We start from the raw sequence: 21,936 nt of genomic DNA on the forward strand, positions 1-21,936 counted from the left end.
TGTGGGGATGCTCTGTCTTGTGCGTTGTAGAATATTTAGCAGCATCACTGGTCTCTTCCCTGCTAGATGCCTGTAGCATCCTCCCAGCTGTGGTAATAAAAAATGTCTCCAAACATTGTCAGACGTTCTCTGGGGAGCAAAACTCCTGGCTGAGATGCACAGTCTTAAGAGTACCATATATTGTGATGAATGAAACTGTCTTTCTTCTCTCTTGTATTGTGCTTTTCTCTCTCTTTTATGTGTGTGCATGTTTTATATTCTGCACTAGATTATTAATCCTCTGCCTAGGAAGGACTTAACAAAAACATAATATTTATATTTGTTTAAAATGACAATAAAATTGTTACCAAGGCAGGAATGTTACACATAAGACCTAGCTCTGAGGGTGAACATTCAGGCTGCCTATGAGAAAGCGGGAATATAGCAATTATCCAAGAGAGACTGAAGTTTTTTCTTGAAAGTAAATTCTAAAACACATATTTCATCTGGGATGTTTTTCCCTACTTGGTTGTGGAAAGATGCTAATTGCAAAAGTCGAAGTATACAGCTTATTTATATTACCTGACTCTCTCTCACTCTCTCTTTTTTTTTAAAGCAATCTTAGCTTAACTCTGAAAGTATATGGATGATATGCAATTGAATTCACGTGTTCTTGTGAACACGTGTGAACTGAACTACGGTCAGTTCTCTCTTTTATTTCAGCTAGGAGTTTTAGTTATAGTTTTAGTTAGCACTAAATGACTGGCTACTAAAGATCATAATCTCTGAAGATTTAAACCATTTATTTTTTAATCTTCTAACTGAGATTACAGCCACAGGTTTGAAACTATATAAATAGGATCAAGCAAATAAGATCACACCTAACATATTATAAAAAACTGCTGAAAGCCAAAAAAAAAAAAAAAAGAGAGAGAGAGAAAAATATTTTCTTCCCCCAATTTATTTAGATATAATTGACATATTACATTGTGTAAATTTAAGCTGTATAGTGTGATGATTTATGAGAAAAATCTTATCACCCAGAAGAAAAGACACATACATTTTATTTTATTGAAGTGTAGTTGATTTAAAATGTGTTGGTTTCTGATATACACCAAAGTGATTCTCTCTCACACGCACACATACACACATATACTCTTCCATTATGATTTATTACAAGATATTGGATATCCCTATGCTACATGATGTTGTTCAGTTGTGTCTGACTCTTTGTGACCCCATGGACTGCATCACACCAGGTTTTTCTGCTCTTCATCATCTCCTGGAGCTTGCTCAAACCCATGTCCATTGAGTTGATGATGCCATCCAACCATCTCATCCTCTGTCATCTCCTTCTCCTCCTGCCTTCAATCTTTCCCAGCATCAGGGTCTTTTCCAATGAGTCAGCTCTTTGCATCAGGTAGCCAAATTATGGGAGCTTCAGCTTCAGCATCAGTCCTTCCAATGAATATTCAGGACTGACTTCCTTTAGGATTGACTGGTTTGAGCTCCTTGCAGTCCAAGGGACTCTCAAGAGTCTTCTACAACACCACAGTTCAAAAAGCATCAATTCTTTGGAGCTCAGCTTTCTTTATAGTCCAACTCTCAGATCCATACATGACTACTGGAAAAACCATAGCTTTGACTATATGGACCTTTGTCAGCAAAGTGGTGTCTCTGCTTTTTAATATGCTGTCTAGATTTGTCATAGCTTTTCTAACAAGGAGCAAGTGTCTTTTAATTTCATGGCTGCAGTCACCATCTGCAGTGATTTTGGAGCCCAAGAAAATAAATTCTTTCAGTATTTCCATTTTTTCCCCATCTATTTGCCATGAAATGATGGGATCAGATGTCATGATCTAAGTCCTTTGAATGTTGAGTTTTAAGCCAGGTTTTCACTCTTCTCTTTCACCTTCATCAAGAGGCTCTTTAGTTCCTCTTCACTTTTTGCCATAGGGTGGTGGCATCTGCATATCTGAGGTTATTGATGTTTCTCCCAGCAATCTTGATTCCAACTTGGGCTTCATCAGTCTCAGCATTTTGCATGATGTACTCTGCATATACGTTAAATAAGCAGGGTGACAAAATACAACCTTGATGTACTCCTTTCGTGATTTGGAACCAGTCCATTGTTCCATGTCTGGTTCTAACTTGTTTCTTGACCTGCATACAGATTTATTAGGAGGCAGGTAGGTGGTCTGGTATTCCCATCTCTTGAAGAATTTTCCACAGTTTGTCGTGATCCACACAGTCAAAATGTTTAGCATAGTCAATGAAGCAGAAATAGATATCTTTCTGGAATCCCCTTGTGTTTTCTATGATCCAACGGATGTTGGCAATTATTTATCTATTTTACATATAGTAGTGACTTCACTTTCACTTTTCACTTTCAGCATTGGAGGAGGAAATGGCAACCCATTCCAGTGTTCTTGCCTGGAGAATCCCAGGGACGGCAGGGCCTGGTGGGCTGCCGTCTATGGGGTCGCACAAAGTCAGACATGACTGAAGCGACTTAGCAGCAGCAGCAGCAGCATTGTATATCTGATGATCTGTAACTCCTAATTTATTCCTCCCTATCCCTTTCGTCCTTTGATATCCATGAGTTTATTTTCTGTGTCCGTGAGTCAGTTTCTGTTTCATAAATAAATTAATTTGTATCATACTTTAGATTCCACATGTAAGCTATATCATCTAAGATCTGTCTTCCTTTGTCCAAATGTTTCACTTAGTCTGTTGATCTCTAGTTCCATGCACGTTATTGCAAGTAGCATTATATCGTTTTTAATGGATGAGTAGTATTCCATTCTTTTGTTGATGGGCATTTAGATTGCTTCTATGTCTTGGCTGTTGTAAATAATGCTGCTGTGAACATTTGGGTGCATGTATCTTTTTGAACTATAATTAAGAAAAGACAGATTAATCACATGAAGGATCACAAAAAAATAGCATCTGACTTCTCATTGGGAACAATGGAGGCAAGAACAAATATAATACCATCTTCAAAGTGCTGAGAGGAAAATAAGAATTGTTGTCTTAGAATACTTTATGTATTGAAAATATCCTCCAAAAAGAATGGTAAAATAGTAACATTTTTGATGAATGTAAGCTGAGAGAATTCATCATAAACAGATCTGGTGATACGGTTTTTAAAAACGCTCAGGGAAGTTTTTTAAGATAAATGATACTAGGTAGAAACTTTAATGTACAGAAAAAAATGAGAAGAACCAGAAATGGTAACTATATAGTTAAATACAAAAGACTTTAGATGTAAAAGTTTTTTTCTTAAAAGTCAATTTTTTTAAAGAAGAAACAATATGACATTAATAATATGGGAATTATAGTGGAATGAAATATATGGATTTACATAATGATTCAAAAATGAAGGTGATTAAATGGAATTATTCTGTTGTAGGGGTTTTACATTTTACTTGAAGTGATAAAATATTCTTAATTCCAAGGAAATTTGTTAAGTTTGGGATGTATTTTGTGATTCTGAAAGCAACCACTGATGGAGTATTATGAAACATAGCTAAAAACCCAATTGTAAAGCTAAAATGGAAAACTAAAATAATTTTTCTTTAGCCTAAAAAAAATATCAAAGGAGGAACAGAAAACACAGGTGATAGTGGAAAACAAATAGGAAAATATGTGTTAATAATTATGTCAAATGTAAATGGGCTTGACACTCCAATTAAAATCAGAGATTATAAGACTATATAAACAAGCAACTGTATGCTGTCTTTTCAGTGCCTTGACACACAAAGATTCAAACATATCAGAAGTAAAAGAATGGAAAAAATATGGTATGCAAAGAGTAAAGAAGAGCAGGCTAGTGTGGTTGTATTAAAATTGACAAAGTATATTTCAGCCAGGAGGTCTACCAGAGGTAAAGGGAGACACATGATAATTAATTTGTTTTAAAATTCTTGAAATAATTTAAGGGACAAATAGATAAAGAGGACTGTATAATAAAAGGATTAAATAACAGGAAGACAACTCTACATGTCTACTTAATAACAGAGTTTCAAAATACTATGTCCAAAAAAAAAAAAAAAAAAACTAAAGGGAGAAATGCAAAAAATAGTTGAAGATTTTAATACCTTTCTCTCAGTAATTAATTGAACAAATAGGTTAAAAAGTCAAATAAGATATGAAGGATTTGAGCAACACTATGGACTATCTTCCCTGGGGAAAGAAAGTGCAACCCACTCCAGTTTTTTGCCTGAGAAATCCCGTGGACAGAGGAACATGGCAGGCTACAGTCCATAGGGTGGGAGAGAGTCAAACATGACTTAGCTAGTAAGCAACAAATAACAACAACAATTAACTACCTTAAGTCTCATTTATATAGCATTATACTCAACAACTACAGAATAAATATTCTTTTTACATACGTATTGAATATTCAACAATAAGGCTATATATTGGGCCATAAAGTAAGTATCAGTGTATTTCAAAAGACTGAAATCATGTGGAGTATATTCTCTGACTAACTAATTAACTTAGAGATAAAAATAAAATGGAAAAACCTCAATTATTTGTCAGTTAAACAAAATACTTATTCCTAATCAATGCCTGAGTCAAAAAAGAAATCACCAGGCAAATTTGTAGTATATCAAACTAAATGATAATAAAGAGACAAATATCAAAATTTGTACAATGCCGCTAAAATAGTTTATAGAGAGAAATAAATAACTTTAAAACTTGTATTCAAATAAAAACATTTAAAAACAGTGGTCTAAATTTTTACTTTTAAAAGCTAGAGAAATAAAAAGAAATTAAACCCTAAGGATGTAAAAGAAAATAAGAAAGACAAGAGCATGAATAAGTGAAACAGAAAGCAAACAGAATTAACAAAGTCCATCTAAAAATTTCATTGCATGTTCTGCACATTCAGACTATCAGAATGAAATTGCTCCTCATGTGGTATATTGTGAGGTTACATATACCCAGAATTACAGGAATGATTTATTCATACTACTTTTGAAAGATAACATTGTATTTAAAAATGATAATGATTTCAGTTATAGTTTACTGAATCCCTACAATGGGCAGATATATTTGAACACATTTATTGTTAATAGAAATACTGTAAAGCATATATATTTTCATTTTCCAAATGAGGAAGCCACATTTTGGAGACCTGAAGTAGTTGTCTCAAAGTTACCCAATAAGTGATAGAAATAAGATTCAAAATAGACACCTTTGGTCCCCAAACCAGCACCACTTTTTCTATAAAGCTAAGTTATATTATCTATTGATCTGTTTGTCTGTCTCTTTTTATCACAATTCTTTTTATAGTTCTTTTCTCATATGATATCTTAGACTCTCTTGGACATTTTATTTCCAGTCTATAGTTCAGTTCTTTTTTTCAGTTTATTATTTTTTGGTGATATCACTGAAGTTAAATATACTTAATATGAACTACTTTGGAAATATCTACAGAATTTCATTATTGTACAGTTAATGTTTACTTTCATATCTCCATACCTTCAAAATGTCAAAACCTACCTTGACTTTTCTGAGTCATTGTAAGGTGAAATTTACTGTGATATCATATCCTTGTAAAGAGGATAGTTTAAAAATTCTGATAAAAGTGATTTGAAAAATAAAATTTTATTAATGAAAACATTTGGAATACTTCATTTTAGTAAAGGTAATTTTGACTAAAATTGCTGATCTCTAACCTTATTTTCTTATTTTTCTATACTAAAAAAAGATGCAGTCTTACTTGTCTTCCTGTTTTCTAGCAACTTACACCCACTCTCTAAAATATGATGTCTGCTTCTACTAATACTTCCAAAATATCTGAATGTTTATGTGTTATTTTCTGTGATAAATGCTTTGTAATCATTACATCCTTAAATCCTTATTGAGTGAGCGAGTGAAGTTGCTCAGTCATGTCCAACTCTTTGCGATCCCATAGACTGTAACCTATCAGGCTCCTCCATCCATGGGATTCTCCAGGCAAGAGTACTGGAGTGGGTTGCCATTTCCTTATGATTTGTTAAAATAGATAGAATTATCCCTATTTTAAATGTGAGGAAACAGGCCCAGGTTGCATCAAAGGAAAGCCAAAAATCAGTATTCAACTGAGATCTTGTTGGCTCAAATCTTGTTCTTTTGGCTTATATATATATATAAGTAGTATATATATATATACACACATAGTAGTAAGAGATGTTTATCAGTTTTCACAATCAATAGCAGACAAAAAATAAAAGATAATTATAATTGCAAGCCATAATGGGAACATGATAAACTTAACAATGTAAAATAATCACATACAATTGGGGGGGTGTTCAAGCAGGGTGATTGTGATAAGTGGAAGTGGATACATGCCCATGTGTTCATTCAGCCAACTAAGTCTTTTGGTTGGTGCATTTAATCCATTTACTTCGGGAGCCGTGTTAGGCATTACTGACAAAATGGAGGCATGGCCCCAATTCCCTCTCCTTGTCCCGCAGGCGTGGACCCAGGATAAAGGAGTTAGGCCTTGTGATTCTGACTTGTTTTTTTTCCTTCTCCTTGGCTGAGTTTACTGAAAAGAATATTAAGGTGCTTATTGTTCTTGAGGGGAGCATGAGAAGGCACAAAGCCTTCTGCAGCTGTGCTCAGAGAATAATTCATAAAGTTAATCATTGACATTCGCTCAAAAGAGTGTTCCAGGATAAGCACTTAGGCTGCAGCTTGAGGCCATGGAAGGGATTGCTATCTGAAACCTATTTGTGAGGGAAATGTATATGGTAAAGGAGTTTGCTGAATTTAGGGCTTAGGAATAATTAAAATAGTTAGAAGCTAAAGATTTAAGGAATGTTGTAATGTTAGTAACATAATGTACGGTAACATTTTACTATCAGATCAGATCAGATCAGTCGCTCAGTCGTGTCCGACTCTTTGTGACCCCATGAATCGCAGCATGTCAGGCCTCCCCGTCCATCACCAACTCCCGGAGTTCACTCAGACTCACGTCCATCGAGTCAGTGATGCCATCCAGCCATCTCATCCTCTGTCGTCCCCTTCTCCTCTTGCCCCCAATCCCTCCCAGCATCAGAGTCTTTTCCAATGAGTCAACTCTTCACATGAGGTGGCCAAAGTACTGGAGTTTCAGCTTTAGCATCATTCCTTCCAAAGAAATCCCAGGGCTGATCTCCTTCAGAATGGACTGGTTGGATCTCCTTGCAGTCCAAGGGACTCTCAAGAGTCTTCTCCAACACCACAGTTCAAAAGCATCAATTCTTTGGCCCTCAGTTTTCTTCACAGTCCAACTCTCACATCCATACATGACCACTGGAAAAACCATAGCCTTGACTAGATGGACCTTTGTTGACAAAGTAATGTCTCTGCTTTTGAATATGCTATCTAGGTTAGTCATAACTTTCCTTCCAAAGAGTAAGTGTCTTTTAATTTCATGGCTGCAATCACCATCTGCAGTGATTTTGGAGCCCCCCAAAATGAAGTCAGCCACTGTTTCCACTGTTTCCCCATCTATTTCTCGTGAAGTGATGGGACCAGATGCCATGATCTTTGTTTTCTGAATGTTGAGCTTTAAGCCAACTTTTTCACTCTCCTCTTTCACTTTCATCAAGAGGCTTTTTAGTTCCTCTTCACTTTCTGTCATAAGGGTGGTGTCACCTGCATCTCTGGGTTATCATCAGATATGGTTTGATCTGACTCATATTATCTTGATTAACTTCCAGTAATTTGGTTTTTGATTTAGCTGCTGTGCTTCTTCTTAAGAGGCTTATGTAAGCTTCTTGATGGGAGGGACTGGCAATGGGAGAAACTGAGTCTTGCTCTGGTGGGCAGAGCCTTCCTCAGTAAAGATTTAATCCAATTATCTGCTTATGGGTGGGATTGCACTCCCACCCCCCTCCCCAGTAGTTGTTTTGCCTGAGGCAACCCAGCCCTGGGGGCTATGTCAGTGAGGACTTTCCAGTGCCCTGGTCCCTGTGGTGAGCCCCTGTCAATCCACACATCCACGGGAGCTTCTCTAACACTAGGAGGTAGTTTTGGTTCAGTATCCTGTGGGGTCAGCATTGCTCTCCTCTGGGTCTTGATGTATGCAAAGTTTTGTTTATGCCCTCCAAGACTGCAGTCTGTTTCCCTCAGTCCTCTGAAGGCCTATAATTAAGATCTGCTAGCTCTCAAGGCCAGATTCTTGGGGATTCTCAGTTCCTTTGACAGATTCCCCAGGCTGGGAAGTCTGATGTAGGCTTCGGAACCTTCACAATATTGTGAGAACTTCTTTGGTATTATTGTTCTCCAGTCTGTGGGTCACCCACCTTCCAGTTATGGGGTTTGATTTTATCATGATTATGATAAAATCCTACCATCTCGCTGCAGCTTCTTCTTTGTCTTTGGATGTGGGGTGTCTTTTTTAGGTGGGTTCCAGCATCCTCCAGTCAATGGTTATTCAATGGCTAGTTACAATTTTGGTGCTCTCACAGGAGGAGATGAGCACACATCCTTCTGCTCCGCCATCTCGAACCAGACTTGAATGTTGAGTTTTCTGTATTTTTTATTAAGACAACTTTTTTGGAGCAGTTTTAAGTTCATAGCAAAATTGAGAGGAAGGTACAGCTGTTTCTTATACATTCCCTGTCCCTGGACATGCATAGCCTCACCCATTATCAACATCTCCTCCCTAAGTGGTATATTTGGTGGAACTGATTAATCTATATTGACACAAAATCACCACCCCAAGTACATCATTTACATTACGGTTCACTCAGTGTTATACATTCTATTGGTTTGGACAGGTGTGTAAAGACATGTATCCATCATTATAGTATCATGAAAGTATTTTCACCACCTTAAAATTTTTCTCTGTTCCACCTAGTCATCCTCCTGTATCTATCCACAACCCATGGCAACCACTGATCTTTTTACTGTCTTCACAGCTTTCCCTTTTCTAGAATGTCATATAGTTAAAATCAGATTGTATATAGCCTTTTCAGATTGACTCTTTTTCTTTAGTAAAATGCAGTTAAGTTCCCTCCATGTCTTTTCATGGCTTGATGGGTAATTACATTTTAGTCCTGAATAATATTCTATTGTCTCTGTGTGCTGTGCTTAGTCACTCAGTCATTTTTTAAAAATATATTTATTTTAATTGGAGGCTAACTACTTTACAATAGTCACTCAGTCATGTCCAACTCTTTGCGACCCCATGGAGTCTAGCCCGCCAGGCTCCTCTGTCCATGGGGAGTCTCCAGGCAAGAATACTGCAGTGGGTTGCCATGCCCTTCTTCAGGGGATTTTCCCAACTCAGGGATTGAACCCAGGTCTCCCGCATTGCAGGTGGATTCTCTACCATCTGAGCCAACAGTCTCTATGTACCAGAGTTTATTTATCCATATTTACCTACTGAAGGGCATTTCAGTTGCTTCTAAATTTTAACAACTATGAATAAAGTTGGTAAAAACATCCATGTACAGGTTTTTGTGTGGACATAGGTTTTGACCTCCTTTGGGTAAATATCAAAAAGCATGATTGCTGGATCCTACGGTAAGTGTATGGTCAATTTTCTAAGAAAGAAACTGCCAAATTGTCCTCTCCATCACTGAATTTTAATATACCACACAAAAAGAATTATTGACAATTTCAGACCATTTAGCGGCATCGTTGTATTTCTCGGGAATAGTTTAAAAAATGAAAATAAGATTGTGAACTTATTATTTTAGTGAAAATTATAGTAGTTTTTTCCCCCTTAAATTCTGATGATGAGCATTTGTGATAGTACCTTATTATTGTGACTGTGAACCAGAATGTAGTTTGAGTGTAAAATACCAATCAGATCACATCAGATCAGATCAGTCGCCCAGTCGTGTCCAACTCTTTGTGACCCCATGAATCGCAGCATGCCAGGCCTCCCCGTCCATCACCAACTCCCGGAGTTCACTCAGACTCAAGTCCATCGAGTCAGTGATGCCATCCAGCCATCTCATCTTCTGTCGTCCCCTTCTCCTCTTGCCCTCAATTCCTCCCAGCATCAGAGTCTTTTCCAATGAGTCAACTCTTCGCATGAGGTGGCCAAAGTACTGGAGTTTCAGCTTTAGCATCATTCCTTCCAAAGAAATCCCAGGGCTGATCTCCTTCAGAATGGACTGGTTGGATCTCCTTGCAGTCCAAGGGACTCTCAAGAGTCTTCTCCAACACCACAGTTCAAAAGCATCAATTCTTCGGCGCTCAGCCTTCTTCACAGTCCAACTCTCACATCCATACATGACCACTGGAAAAACCACAGCCTTGACCAGATGAAACTTTGTTGGCAAAGTAATGTCTGCTTTTGAATATGCTATCTAGGTTGGTCATAACTTTCCTTCCAAGGAGTAAGCGTCTTTTAATTTCATGGCTGCAGTCACCATCTGCAGTGATTTTGGAGCCCAGAAAAATAAAGTCTGACACTGTTTCCACTGTTTCCCCACCAATTTCCCATGAAGTGGTGGGACCGGATGCCATGATCTTCGTTTTCTGAATGTTGAGCTTTAAGCCAACTTTTTCACTCTCCACTTTCACTTTCATCAAGAGGCTTGTTAGTTCCTCTTCACTTTCTGCCATAAGGGTGGTGTCATCTGCGTATCTGAGGTTATTGATATTTCTCCTGGCAATCTTGATGCCAGCTTGTGTTTCTTCCAGTCCAGTGTTTCTCATGATGTACTCTGCATATAAGTTAAATAAACAGGGTGACAATATACAGCCTTGATGTACTCCTTTTCCTATTTGGAACCAGTCTGTTGTTCCATGTCCAGTTCTAACTGTTGCTTCCTGACCTGAATACAAATTTCTCAAGAGGCAGATTAGGTGTTCTGGTATCCCCATCTCTTGAAGAATTTTCCACAGTTGATTGTGATCCACACAGTCAAAGGCTTTGGCATAGTCAATAAAGCAGAAATAGATGTTTTTCTGGGACTCTCATGCTTTTTCCATGATCCAGCGGATGTTGGCAATTTGATCTCTGGTTCCTCTGCCTTTTCTAAAACCAGCTTGAACGTCAGGAAGTTCATGGTTCACATATTACTGAAGCCTGGCTTGGAGAATTTTGAGCATTACTTTACTAGCATGAGATGAGTGCAATTGTGCAGTAGTTTGAGCATTCTTTGGCATTGCCTTTCTTTGGGATTGGAATGAAAACTGACCTTTTCCAGTCCTGTGGCCACTGCTGAGTTTTCCAAATTTGCTGGCATATTGAGTGAAGCACTTTCACAGCATCATCTTTCAGGATTTGAAATAGCTCAACTGGAATTCCATCACCTCCACTAGCTTTGTTTGTAGTGATGCTTTCTAAGGCCCACTTGACTTCACATTCCAGGATGTCAGGCACTAGGTCAGTGATCACACCATCATGATCATCTGGGTCACGAAGATCGTTTTTGTACAGTTCTTCTGTGTATTCTAGCCACCTCTTCTTAATATCTTCTGCTTCTGTTAGGTCCATACCATTTCTGTCCTTTATCGAGCCCATCTTTGCATGAAATGTTCCCTTGGTATCTCTAATTTTCCTGAAGAGCTCTCTAGTCTCCCATTCTGTTGTTTTCCTCTATTTCTTTGCATTGACCGCCGAGGAAGGCTGTCTTATCTCTTCTTGCTATTCTTTGGAACTCTGCATTCAGATTCTTATATCTTTCCTTTTCTCCTTTGCTTTTTGCTTCTCTTCTTTTCACAGCTATTTGTAAGGCCTCCCCAGGCAGCCATTTTGCTTTTTTGCATTTCTTTTCCATGGGGATGGTCTTGATCCCTGTCTCCTGTACAATGTCACAAACCTCATTCCATAGTTCATCAGGCACTCTATCTCTCAGATCTAGGCCCTTAAATCTATTTCTCACTTCCACTGTATAATCATAAGGGATTTGATTTAGGTCATACCTGAATGGTTTAAGTCTGAATTTGGCAATAAGAATTTCATGGTCTGAGCCACAGTCAGCTCCTGGTCTTGTTTTTGCTGACTGTATAGAGCTTCTCCATCTTTGGCAGCAAAGAATATAATCGATCCGATTTTGGTGTTGACAGTCTGGTGATGTCTATGTATAGAGTCTTCTCTTGTATTGTTGGAAGAGGGTGTTTGTTTTGACCAGTGCATTTTCTTGGCAAAACTCTATTAGTCTTTGCCCTGCTTCATTCCATATTCCAAGGCCAAATTTGCCTTTTACTCCAGGTGTTTCTTGACTTCCTACTTTTGCATTCCAGTCCCCTATAATGAAAAGGACATCTTTTTTGGGTGTTAATTCTAAAAGGTCTTGTAGGTCTTCGTAGAACCGTTCAACTTCAGCTTTTTCAGCGTTACTGGTTGGGGCATAGACTTGGATTACTGTGATATTGAATGGTTTGCCTTGAAAACGAACAGAGATCATTCTGTCGTTTTTGAGATTGCATCCAAGTACTGCACTTCAGACTCTTTTGTTGACCATGATGGCTACTCCATTTCTTCTGAGGGATTCCTTCCCGCAGTAGTAGATATAATGGTCATCTGAGTTAAATTCACCCTTTCCAGTCCATTTCAGTTCGCTGATTCCTAGAATGTCGACATTCACTCTTGCCATCTCTTGTTTGACCACTTCCAATTTGCCTTGATTCATGGACCTGACATTCCAGGTTCCTATGCAGTATTGCTCTTTACAGCATTGGACCTTGCTTCTATCACCAGTCATATCCACAACTGGGTATTGTTTTTGGTTTGGTTCCATCCCTTCATTCTTTCTGGAGTTATTTCTCCAGTGATCTCCAGTAGCATATTGGGCACCTACTGACCTGGGGAGTTTCTCTTTCAGTATCCTATCATTTTGCCTTTTCACACTGTTCATGGGGTTCTCAAGGCAAGAACACTGAAGTGGTTTGCCATTCCCTTCTCCAGTGGACCACATGCTGTCAGACCTCTCCACCATGACCCGCCCATCTTGGGTTGCCCCACAGGCCTGGCTGCGCTTTGCTGGAGTAGCCATCAAGAGATACCCCACGCCCAAGGTAAGAGAAACCCAAGTAAGATGTTAGGTGTTGTGAGAGGGCATCAGAGGGCAAACACACTGAAACCATACTCACAGAAAACTAGTCAATCTAATCACACTAGGACCACAGCCCTGTCTAACTCAAAATACCAATAGTGTTTCTCAAATATTTATCCAAAATTGAATCAGTAAATACTGTACAGTTTACTGCACTTGCTGCCTCTGAATGACAAGATAACTCCTATATAAATTAAGCAATTTGCTGAAAGTTTTCACAATTTTTAGGCCTGAAACCTTGAAATTTAGAAATATAATCTCACTCTCTGTGTATGTTTGTCACTCAATCGTGTCCGGTACTCTTTGCAACCCTGTGGGCTGTTGCCTGCCAGGTTCCTCTGTCCAAGGGATTCTCCAGGCAAGAATACTGGAGTTGATTGCCATTTCCTTCTCCAGGGATTGAACCGGGGTCTCCAGTCTTGCAGGCAGATTCTTACCATCTAAGCTCTGGTTGAATTTTAAGCTTTGATAAAAATCATACCATTTCCTTTTCATATTTTGCAGAAGGTTACACTCTCTGAGGGTAGATAGAATTTGAGAGATTAAAAAAAAAAATGAAAGTCTCTTGTTACATGTGAATGTGTAAGTATTTTTGTCAAAAGGCTGATTATCATGCATGTATTAAAGCAATATATTTTTCTTTCAGCATAATAAACTTATCATGTGCATTTTATCATGAAAGTAAAAGAAAGTGAAGTCACTCAGTCATGTCCGACTCTTTGCGATCCCATGGACTGTAGCCTGCATCAAGCTTCTCCATCAATGGGATTTTCCAGTCAAGAGTACTGGAATGAGTTGCCATTTCCTTCTCCAGGGAATCTTCATGACCCAGGGATTGAACCCAGGTCTCCTGCTTTGCAGGCAGACGCTTTACCCTCTGAGCCACCAGGGAAGCTTATCATGAAGTTGTATATGATTGGGTTGAATTTTTGAAATTCTTTTAAAATCATGAAGTAAAACACATACAGAAAACCATGAAAAATTAATTTATAGCTTAGTGAACTTTTTGAAAGCAAGCATTCCAGTAACTGTTATCCACATTAAGAAATCAATTCTTGTTTAGACAACCTGTAAGTCCTCTGTGTGCTTCATCCCATTCATATCTGCCATCAACATTAACCTGTATCTTGACTTTTTTCAAAAAAACTGGGGATATAGTTGCTTTACAATGCTGTGTTCGTTTCTCCTGTACAATGAAAGGAATCAGTTGTATGTATATGTATATCCCTTTCTTCTTGGACCTCCCTCCCAGCTCCCCCCATCCCATCCATCTAGATCAGCACAGAGCACCAAACTGAGCTCCATGTGTTATACAGCAGGTTCCCACTAGCTATCTATTTTACACATGGTAGTGTATATATGTCCATCCCAAGCTCCCACTGTTTTTTTGCTTTGCAGATTGGTTTACTGCCAGATCTTGCTAGTCCATGGATTCACAGTGTGAGAGCTGATCAGGCTCCTAGAGAGCATTGACTCAAACTTCTCCTACCTGCCCACCACAAAGGAGAAGAAATTGAGTAGTAGAGGGGAGAGACTTTCTCATGTGCCTTACCATTCTCTCTGCTTGCAGGATTTTCCCACTCTTCCTTCCTCACATATACTCAGCCTCAACAGATAAAAGCCCCACAGTGACCTGGCCCTGTTTACCTGCATATTCTTCCAGTTTTATTTTTATCACTGCCAACTCTCCAAAGTCTAGGTTCTATTCAGGCAAAAATACTTTCAAATTCGAGGAAATGTCATATTCTTTTATCTTAGGTCCTTGGCATTTTTTTGTTTTCTCAGTCTCAAAAACTCTCTTTCACTACTCTCACCTGACTTCACTGTGCACTCTAGTGGTCAGCTTACTTTCCTGGGGGAGGGGGAGGGCGCTTTGCTGGAACATCCCACACCCAGTTTAAGTGCTGCTCCCAACTGCTGCCTTAGGACCCAAACACACCACTTGGAGGCACCTATTAGCTGATGCTGCAATTTTTTTTTAAACTTTGTATTGTTCTTGATTGGACTGAAAGCTCCAAGAAGTCAGAAACCATGTCTAGTTCATTAATGTTTAAGTAGCTTGTGTCCACCTATCATAGTGTGTAAAGAGGGGTCTCCAGTAAATATTCACTGAAAAATTGTTTTTGTTCATATTTTTATTATCTCATATCTGAATGTAGGTGTACACACACACATACACAGCAAGTCTCTAAGTTTTTTCCATGACTCCTTACTTTTAGACATAATTATCTTTAATTTCTGAATCAAAGAAAATTTCCTCTTTCTATCATCATTCAGAGTGGTATACTAATGGATCTTCATCATCCTAATTGCTTAATAAACATTGTTACTTGACAAGTCATTTAGAGGATTATTGCAATAATGACTATTATTTACTATTTCATGGGAAGAAGTTTAATGTGCAAATGCATAACTGTTTGGTGGTTCAAACATCAGCAGAATCAATATTTAGGTTATTCTAAGATTGATATAATTGTTCCATGTTTGCATGAATGCTAAGTTGCTTCAGTCATGTCCAACCCTTTGATACCCTATTGACTATAGCCCGCCAGACTCCCCTGTCTATGGGATTCCCCCATTAAGAATACTGCAGTGGATTGCCCTGACTTCCTCCAGGGGATCTTCCTGATACAGGCATCGAACCCATCTCTGCAGCCCCTGACTTGCTGGTGGATTCTTTACTGCTGAGCCACCGGGGAAGCCCATATTTTCTGTCAAATACATTTGATTCTCAGGAGGTAGTTTCATTCAAGAAAACAGCATGGACTTCAGGGGATTTCTGTGGTAAAAGCTGTTGTTTATAGAAAGGTCAAGCACCACAATCATATTAAACTAACCAAAACCAACATGATATATTTTGGAGGGGAGCATGCTCTGCATTAAGAATTTGTAAAATTAATGTAGAACTCAAGGGCCTATGAATATCTGCTCTCTATTATCTGATCTTGGATTCTTGAAAGCACTTAGTTTAAGGGCTTGTGAAAGATAATAGATCAATAGGACTGTTTAGAATTTTGTTCATACTTTTCTATTCAGATAATTTTAGGTGTCAACAACTAAAAGGAAAAAAAAATTACTGTTTGGTAAGCATTGAATCTTGCTGTTTACATTCCTGTATTCTGCCTAGATGTGCGGAGGGATTAACAAAAGAAAGAGATTGATGGTGTCTGAGGAGAATTTGCTATTCATTTTCTTGATCCTCAGTAATATACATTTATTGTTATACCTTATTTTAGTCACCAGAATTCTATTTTGTTTGCTTTTTACCTGTTTCAGTGAAGTTGAAACTGAAATACTTTCATAAAGCATCCTCCTGATGTTAGCAGAACTGGATATAATTTATAGGCTATTTCTGAGAATCAAACAGTGGCTCCCTTACATTAATTGTGTTTTGGAAAAATGGGTCAGGTTATTGATTACATTGTTTTAAATATAAAATAACTCATTGAATATGCTTTATGTTTCTGTGTAGAGCTATGTTTAACATTCTGTCTTATTGTTGGCGTTCAGTTGCTAAGTTGTGTCTGATTCTGCAACTCTCTGGACTGTCACAGGTCAGGCTCCTGTCCTCCACCATCTCCTGGAGTTTGCTCAACTCATGTCCATGAGTCTAACCATCTCATCTTCTGCCACCCCATTCTCCTTTTGTCTTCAATCCTTCCTAGCATTAGGGTCTTTTCCAGTGAGTCATCTCTTTGTACCAGGTGGCCAAAGTATTGGAGCTTCAGCTTCAGCATTTACTTTCATTGTATATTCAGGGTTGATTTCCTTTAGGGTTGACTGGTTTGAGTCTTATTTACACCAAAAATACTGATTTTACTGTAAATATTTTATTACTGAATATAGGTAGTTAAATATGTATATGAGTAGAGTAGATTAAACATTTTTAGATGATTAATTTGTGGTCTGTTGCTGTTTTATGTTTATAAGCTTAACAAACATCATTAAAATGTACAAATTTTATTCTTTTTATTTTTACTTTATGTGTGTATGATGTTTACAGAAATATAAAGCAATGTTTTATATTTTTTGTGTCTTCCTAGTAGTAAATTAAACTTTGTTAGATCAGTAATTATTCTGGCCTTTTCCCTCTAGCTTTGCCAATTGTTGATTGATAATTAGTTTTGTTATTTATGAAATATTGTATATTATTTAAATATGATCAACTTTTTTTTTTTCATAATTAAGCCAAAATATTATTCTGGTTGGACTGAAAAAGGTGCTACAGATTGAAGTACACAAATTAGTTTAGGTAGAAATCACCGTAATTCAAGTGGATTTTAAAAACTTAAACATGGAATGCTTTATCCTTTCCATTTGTTATCACATTTGATGCATTGTACCCTGCTGGTCTTCTATTAAAACAGTAAGCTGCTTGGGAGGAGGGACCCCACATCACTCATTTTTGTATTACTGACACAATGCATTTTCCTGCACACATTCAAAGTTTAGGAAATAGTTGACAAATGGATAAGACTTCAATCTGAATGAATTGTGGTTTACATGTTTGTTGTACTGTATTCATGTGGAAGAACAAAATTAATTATGTTGTTTTTTCAAATTTCTCTTGGGAACTTTGTACATTGTACTATACTGAATGTTTTCTTTTAGCCCACCAGGTCCACTTTCTACCCTTCTCCACCTTGTTGCCTGCCCCAGAAGGCTGAACTGAGTGGACACGTCAACAGAGCTCCTAGCCTTCTGCTTTCTGGTTGGGTTTGGCCCATGGAGAGCCGTGGCAGATCAGAGTGGGGCTGGATATTTATTCCCTTGGCCTCTCCTTGAGGGTTGCCTAATGCCGGCTGTGTCATGCAATTGTAAGTCATTGCTTCTCTCCGAGTATGTCATTTTATATGACTCTTACTTGGTCCTAGATACCTCTCTCTCCTCTGGTCATCTGTTTGGACCTATATGTGGTGGCAGCTTGGCTGCTGGTATCCCTGAATTCCCCTTCTATCCCCTTAGTGAGCAGCCCTTTTGTAAACAAGCTCTCCTTGCACTGCACTAATTTGTGCCATCTGGTCGCCACTACAGCTATAGCTGACACTTGCATCTGACTGTGATTTGTTTTAAAATTTTATTCTTTTGTTAAATACTTTATTAGCAGAATCTAATTTTCATAAGAGCAATGACAATCTACAAATTTGATGCAACTGAAGTACTTGGTGACAGCATAAAACAAGTGTATCAATCTTTTGAAGAAAGTGATATCCACTAATCTGTGTACTCCACCACAAAATAAATGATAGACTGTTTAAAATTAACATATTCATTAATTCAATAAACAACTGAGTATACGGTATTCCAGGAGTAATAGATACAAAGATGGAGAAAACCAAACGTCTAATCATTTATATTACCAAAGCATTTAAAATATGTACCTGCAAGATAATATGTATCTTTACATAGTTTTTATCCCCTTTATTGGAGAAGGCAATGGCACCCCACTCCAGTACTCTTGCCTGGAAAATCCCATGGATGGAGGAGCCTGGTAGGCTGCAGTCTATGGGGTCTCGAAGAGTCAGACACGACTGAGCAACTTCACTTTCAGTTTTCACTTTAATGCATTGGAGAAGGAAATGGCAACCCACTCCAGTGTTCTTGCCTGGAGAATCCCAGGGACGGGGGAGCCTGGTGGGCTGTCGTCTATGGGGTTGCACAGAGTTGAACACGACTGAAGTGACTTAGTAGTAGTAGAAGTATCCCCTTTATATATCAGTCTCTCATAGTAAATTATGAGTATTTTGAAGTTTCACTATGAGAGACTGATATACAAAGGAATAAAAACTATGTAAAGATGCATATTATCTTGCAAGTACATATTTTAAATGCTTTGGTAATGTAAATGATTCTTCTTAGGAAACTAGATTTCCCAGCTTCAAAATGTTCAACATATTACTATATACTGGGCACTATTCTAAGTAATCTATACTCACTCTTTTCATCCTTCTTTAGCTCTTATGAACTTAATGCTATTAATTACCCATTTCAGATATGAGGAAACCAAAGCACAGGAAAATTAAGGATGTGCCTAAACCAAAATTGCTGCTGATTAATATAGCTGAGATTCAAATTCAGGCTTTGAATTAAAATCCACCTGTTTCCCAGGTGGCACTAGTAGTAAAGAACCTGCCTGCCAATACAGGAGGTGCAGAGATGAGGATTCAGTGTTTGCATCAGGAAGATCCCCTGGAGGAGGGCATGAAAACCCACTCCAGTATTTTTGCCTGGAGAATCCCATGGACAGAGGATCCTGGTGGGCAGCAGTCCACGGGGTCACAAAGAATAGGACATGACTGAATTGACTTAACATGCATACACAATATAGCTGAGATTCAGATCCAGACAATGCTCTTCTGGAGCACAAGCTCTTAATCACCATTCTGTGATAAGACTTTAATATAGTCCAAACCACTCCTTTCTACATATCCTTGTTCACTCCATCTCTGCAAGAAGAAATGAATAGCTGATTGGTGAGTTTGACAGAAGGACCAGAATTTGTGTGAGCCACTCGTTTCTCTTCCCTTTGGTTGTCTGCCTACCAGGAAGAAGAATACCATTTCATTTTCTGTTTGCTGTGAGGCAGGCTTTGTAGATCAGGTGCCTCTCCTGAGACTGTGGGCTGAAATTATCCTGTACCAGTGGCATAACTAATTCAGGGGAAGCAACTGCTGTTGCTGTTGACCTAAGCCATATGTCTAGAACAGCATTATCAGGAATAATATATTTGTTCACCTGCCTGGCTATTGCATTTGTCTCTCAAATTGTTTCCCAATTAAGACAAGGGAGTGAGGGAGGTTGTATATTTACCTTCCTGCTGCTACTGCTGCTAAGTCACTTCAGTCGTGTCCGACTCTGTGTGACCCCATAGACAGCAGCCCACCAGCCTCCCCCATCCCTGGGATTCTCCAGGCAAGAACACTGGAGTGGGTTGCCATTTCCTTCTCCAATTCATGAAAGTGAAAAGTGAAAGTGAAGTTGCTCAGTCGTGTCTGACTCTTAGTGACCCCATGGACTGCAGCCCACCAGGCTTCTCTGTCCATGGGATTTTCCAGGCAAGAGTACTGGAGTGGGGTGCCATTGCCTTCTCCAATTTACCTTCCTAAACACCAACAACTGACAAGTGAAGAAGCACATTCCAGGAAGAGATATGAAGTAGCTTGGCACATTTGGATATTATACCAGTTGAACTGTCCATTCCTTAGTCGTTCACTACAGACTGATGAAGAAACTGATATAAAGTTTGTATTTTTAACCTCATTGTTGTATTTTATAAATATAGTATTGTAGCAGAGTCACTGGTAGGAGCCACTTTTAGGATGCATAATGTTAGAGAAAGAATATAAGGAAAATGAGTAGCTATAAAAAGGAACAAAATTGAGTCAGTTGTAGTGAGAAGGATGAACTGAGAGTCTGTCATACAGAGCAAAGTAAGTCAGAAAGAGAAAAACAAATATTGTATATTAATAGATATATATGGAATCTAGAAAAACGGTACTGATGAACCTATCTGCAGGGCAGGAATAGAGACGCAAATGTAAACGTCTTTTAAATGTCAGGATAGAATTGGAATCCCTGCTCAAAAAATATGGTTTAAGTATTATCACTGACCACTTAAATCCATGTTGTAAAGCTCTATTGCTCTTTGTCCAGGATTTTAAAAATGGCTCTGTGTTTTCTGGATGTTTTATTTTTCCCTCATTATGATACCTTTTTTATAGTGGTTCTCTGCTGGGAGCCAGCGTGAGGAACTCCGCCCATGGCAAAGGTCATGAGGAAGGAGGCTTGGCATATGTAAAGGCGGGATCGAGCCTCAGGAGTCCCCCTGGAAATTCTCGAGCATCTACCCCCCAAACCATAGTCTGCCTACTTTACTGCTTTGTGCTCTCACCTACACCATTGACTTTATGGGGGGACTGTCCCCCACCACCTCTCTCGGAGAAGGAGTTAACTTAGAGCTCCAAGTAATTAAGTTCCTGGGCGTGACAAGAGTGTTTTAGTTCACAAACTCCTTTGGAAGTTCTCTAGCCTGCCTGAACAGGTTCTTCTGGCCACATGTGATTGTTCACAGCCTCCCAACCCTGAGAGGCACGAGATGTTCTAAGCTTTCTAAATACAGATTCTTTTGAGCAGTTAGAAGATTATTAGCATAGTATAGTGGGTTGATTAGAAATTATATTGGTGAAGGGTTTTCATTTATTGGGCCAATGTTTGCTGCTAAGTTTCCATATCCCTTACCTACTGTGTCCCTGGGAGTGTATTGATTAATATAATTGGTGTATAGGAATGTAAGTAGTAGCTTTAATGTTTGTAACCTTGGACCCTTGAGTTAATTCTTTTCTTGTTATAGCCCACCACACCTTTGCCCTATAGGAATGCAACTTTATCTAATGCTTTCGGAGGGTGGCGCCTGACTTTAGAATAATCACCTTCAGAGAAAAATAAGTTTTCTGAAGAAAGGGTCATAAAATGTTAACAGGCCTCCTGGCCAGAAGATGATGTAAATTACCTAAACTTTTGCATATGATAAGTTTGCAGGAAGAAAGCCTGGCTTTGATAAGGATCAAGGACTGCTGACCTTGCATGACTCTACCCCTTCCCCCATTATCCTCTATGCACAACTTAAGGTATAAAAACTACTTTGGAAAATAAAGTGTGGGCCTTGTTCACCGAAGCTTCGTCTCCCCATGTCGTTCTTTCTCTCACCTTCTGGCTGAATCCCATCTGGAGCATGGAGGCTTGTCAAGCCTACTAATTTTGCCTGGGCTTCTAAGATCTGACTGAGGAGGCCTTAGTGTCTCCTCTCCTTCGGGAGAACGGGAGGACACCTGCGGCCTATGTAGGTGACGCAAACTCCTTGTCTTGGAGTTTTATTGGCTTTCCACGTAAACAAAGTTATTCAGCCTCTTTTCTTCACTGAATTTCTTTGCTGAGCTATCCCTATTTAACCACTCTT

The 21,936-nt window shown here is 38.6% G+C and overlaps 1 long non-coding RNA gene across 3 annotated transcripts in view; it reads left to right on the plus strand.

The window, feature by feature from the left end:
* LOC147370015 (uncharacterized) overlaps positions 1-21,654 on the plus strand; it is a 57,490-nt gene extending 35,836 nt beyond the window's left edge. For 2 of the 3 annotated variants that reach the window (XR_015168306.1, XR_015168305.1), the window contains 2 exons: positions 17,592-17,797; positions 20,702-21,654. This is a non-coding gene — a long non-coding RNA (uncharacterized LOC147370015). Of the gene's footprint in view, positions 1-12,832; positions 12,943-17,591; positions 17,798-20,701 lie in introns of all 3 variants that reach the window. The other variant, XR_015168307.1, reaches the window with a different exon arrangement.
* The last annotated feature ends 282 nt before the right edge of the window (positions 21,655-21,936 follow it).

Source organism: Bos grunniens, chromosome 7 (assembly GCF_055505025.1).
Source record: "Bos grunniens cultivar Pamir isolate PY7600 chromosome 7, Bosgru_T2T1.0, whole genome shotgun sequence".
In the NCBI taxonomy this organism is placed as follows: domain Eukaryota; kingdom Metazoa; phylum Chordata; class Mammalia; order Artiodactyla; family Bovidae; genus Bos; species Bos grunniens.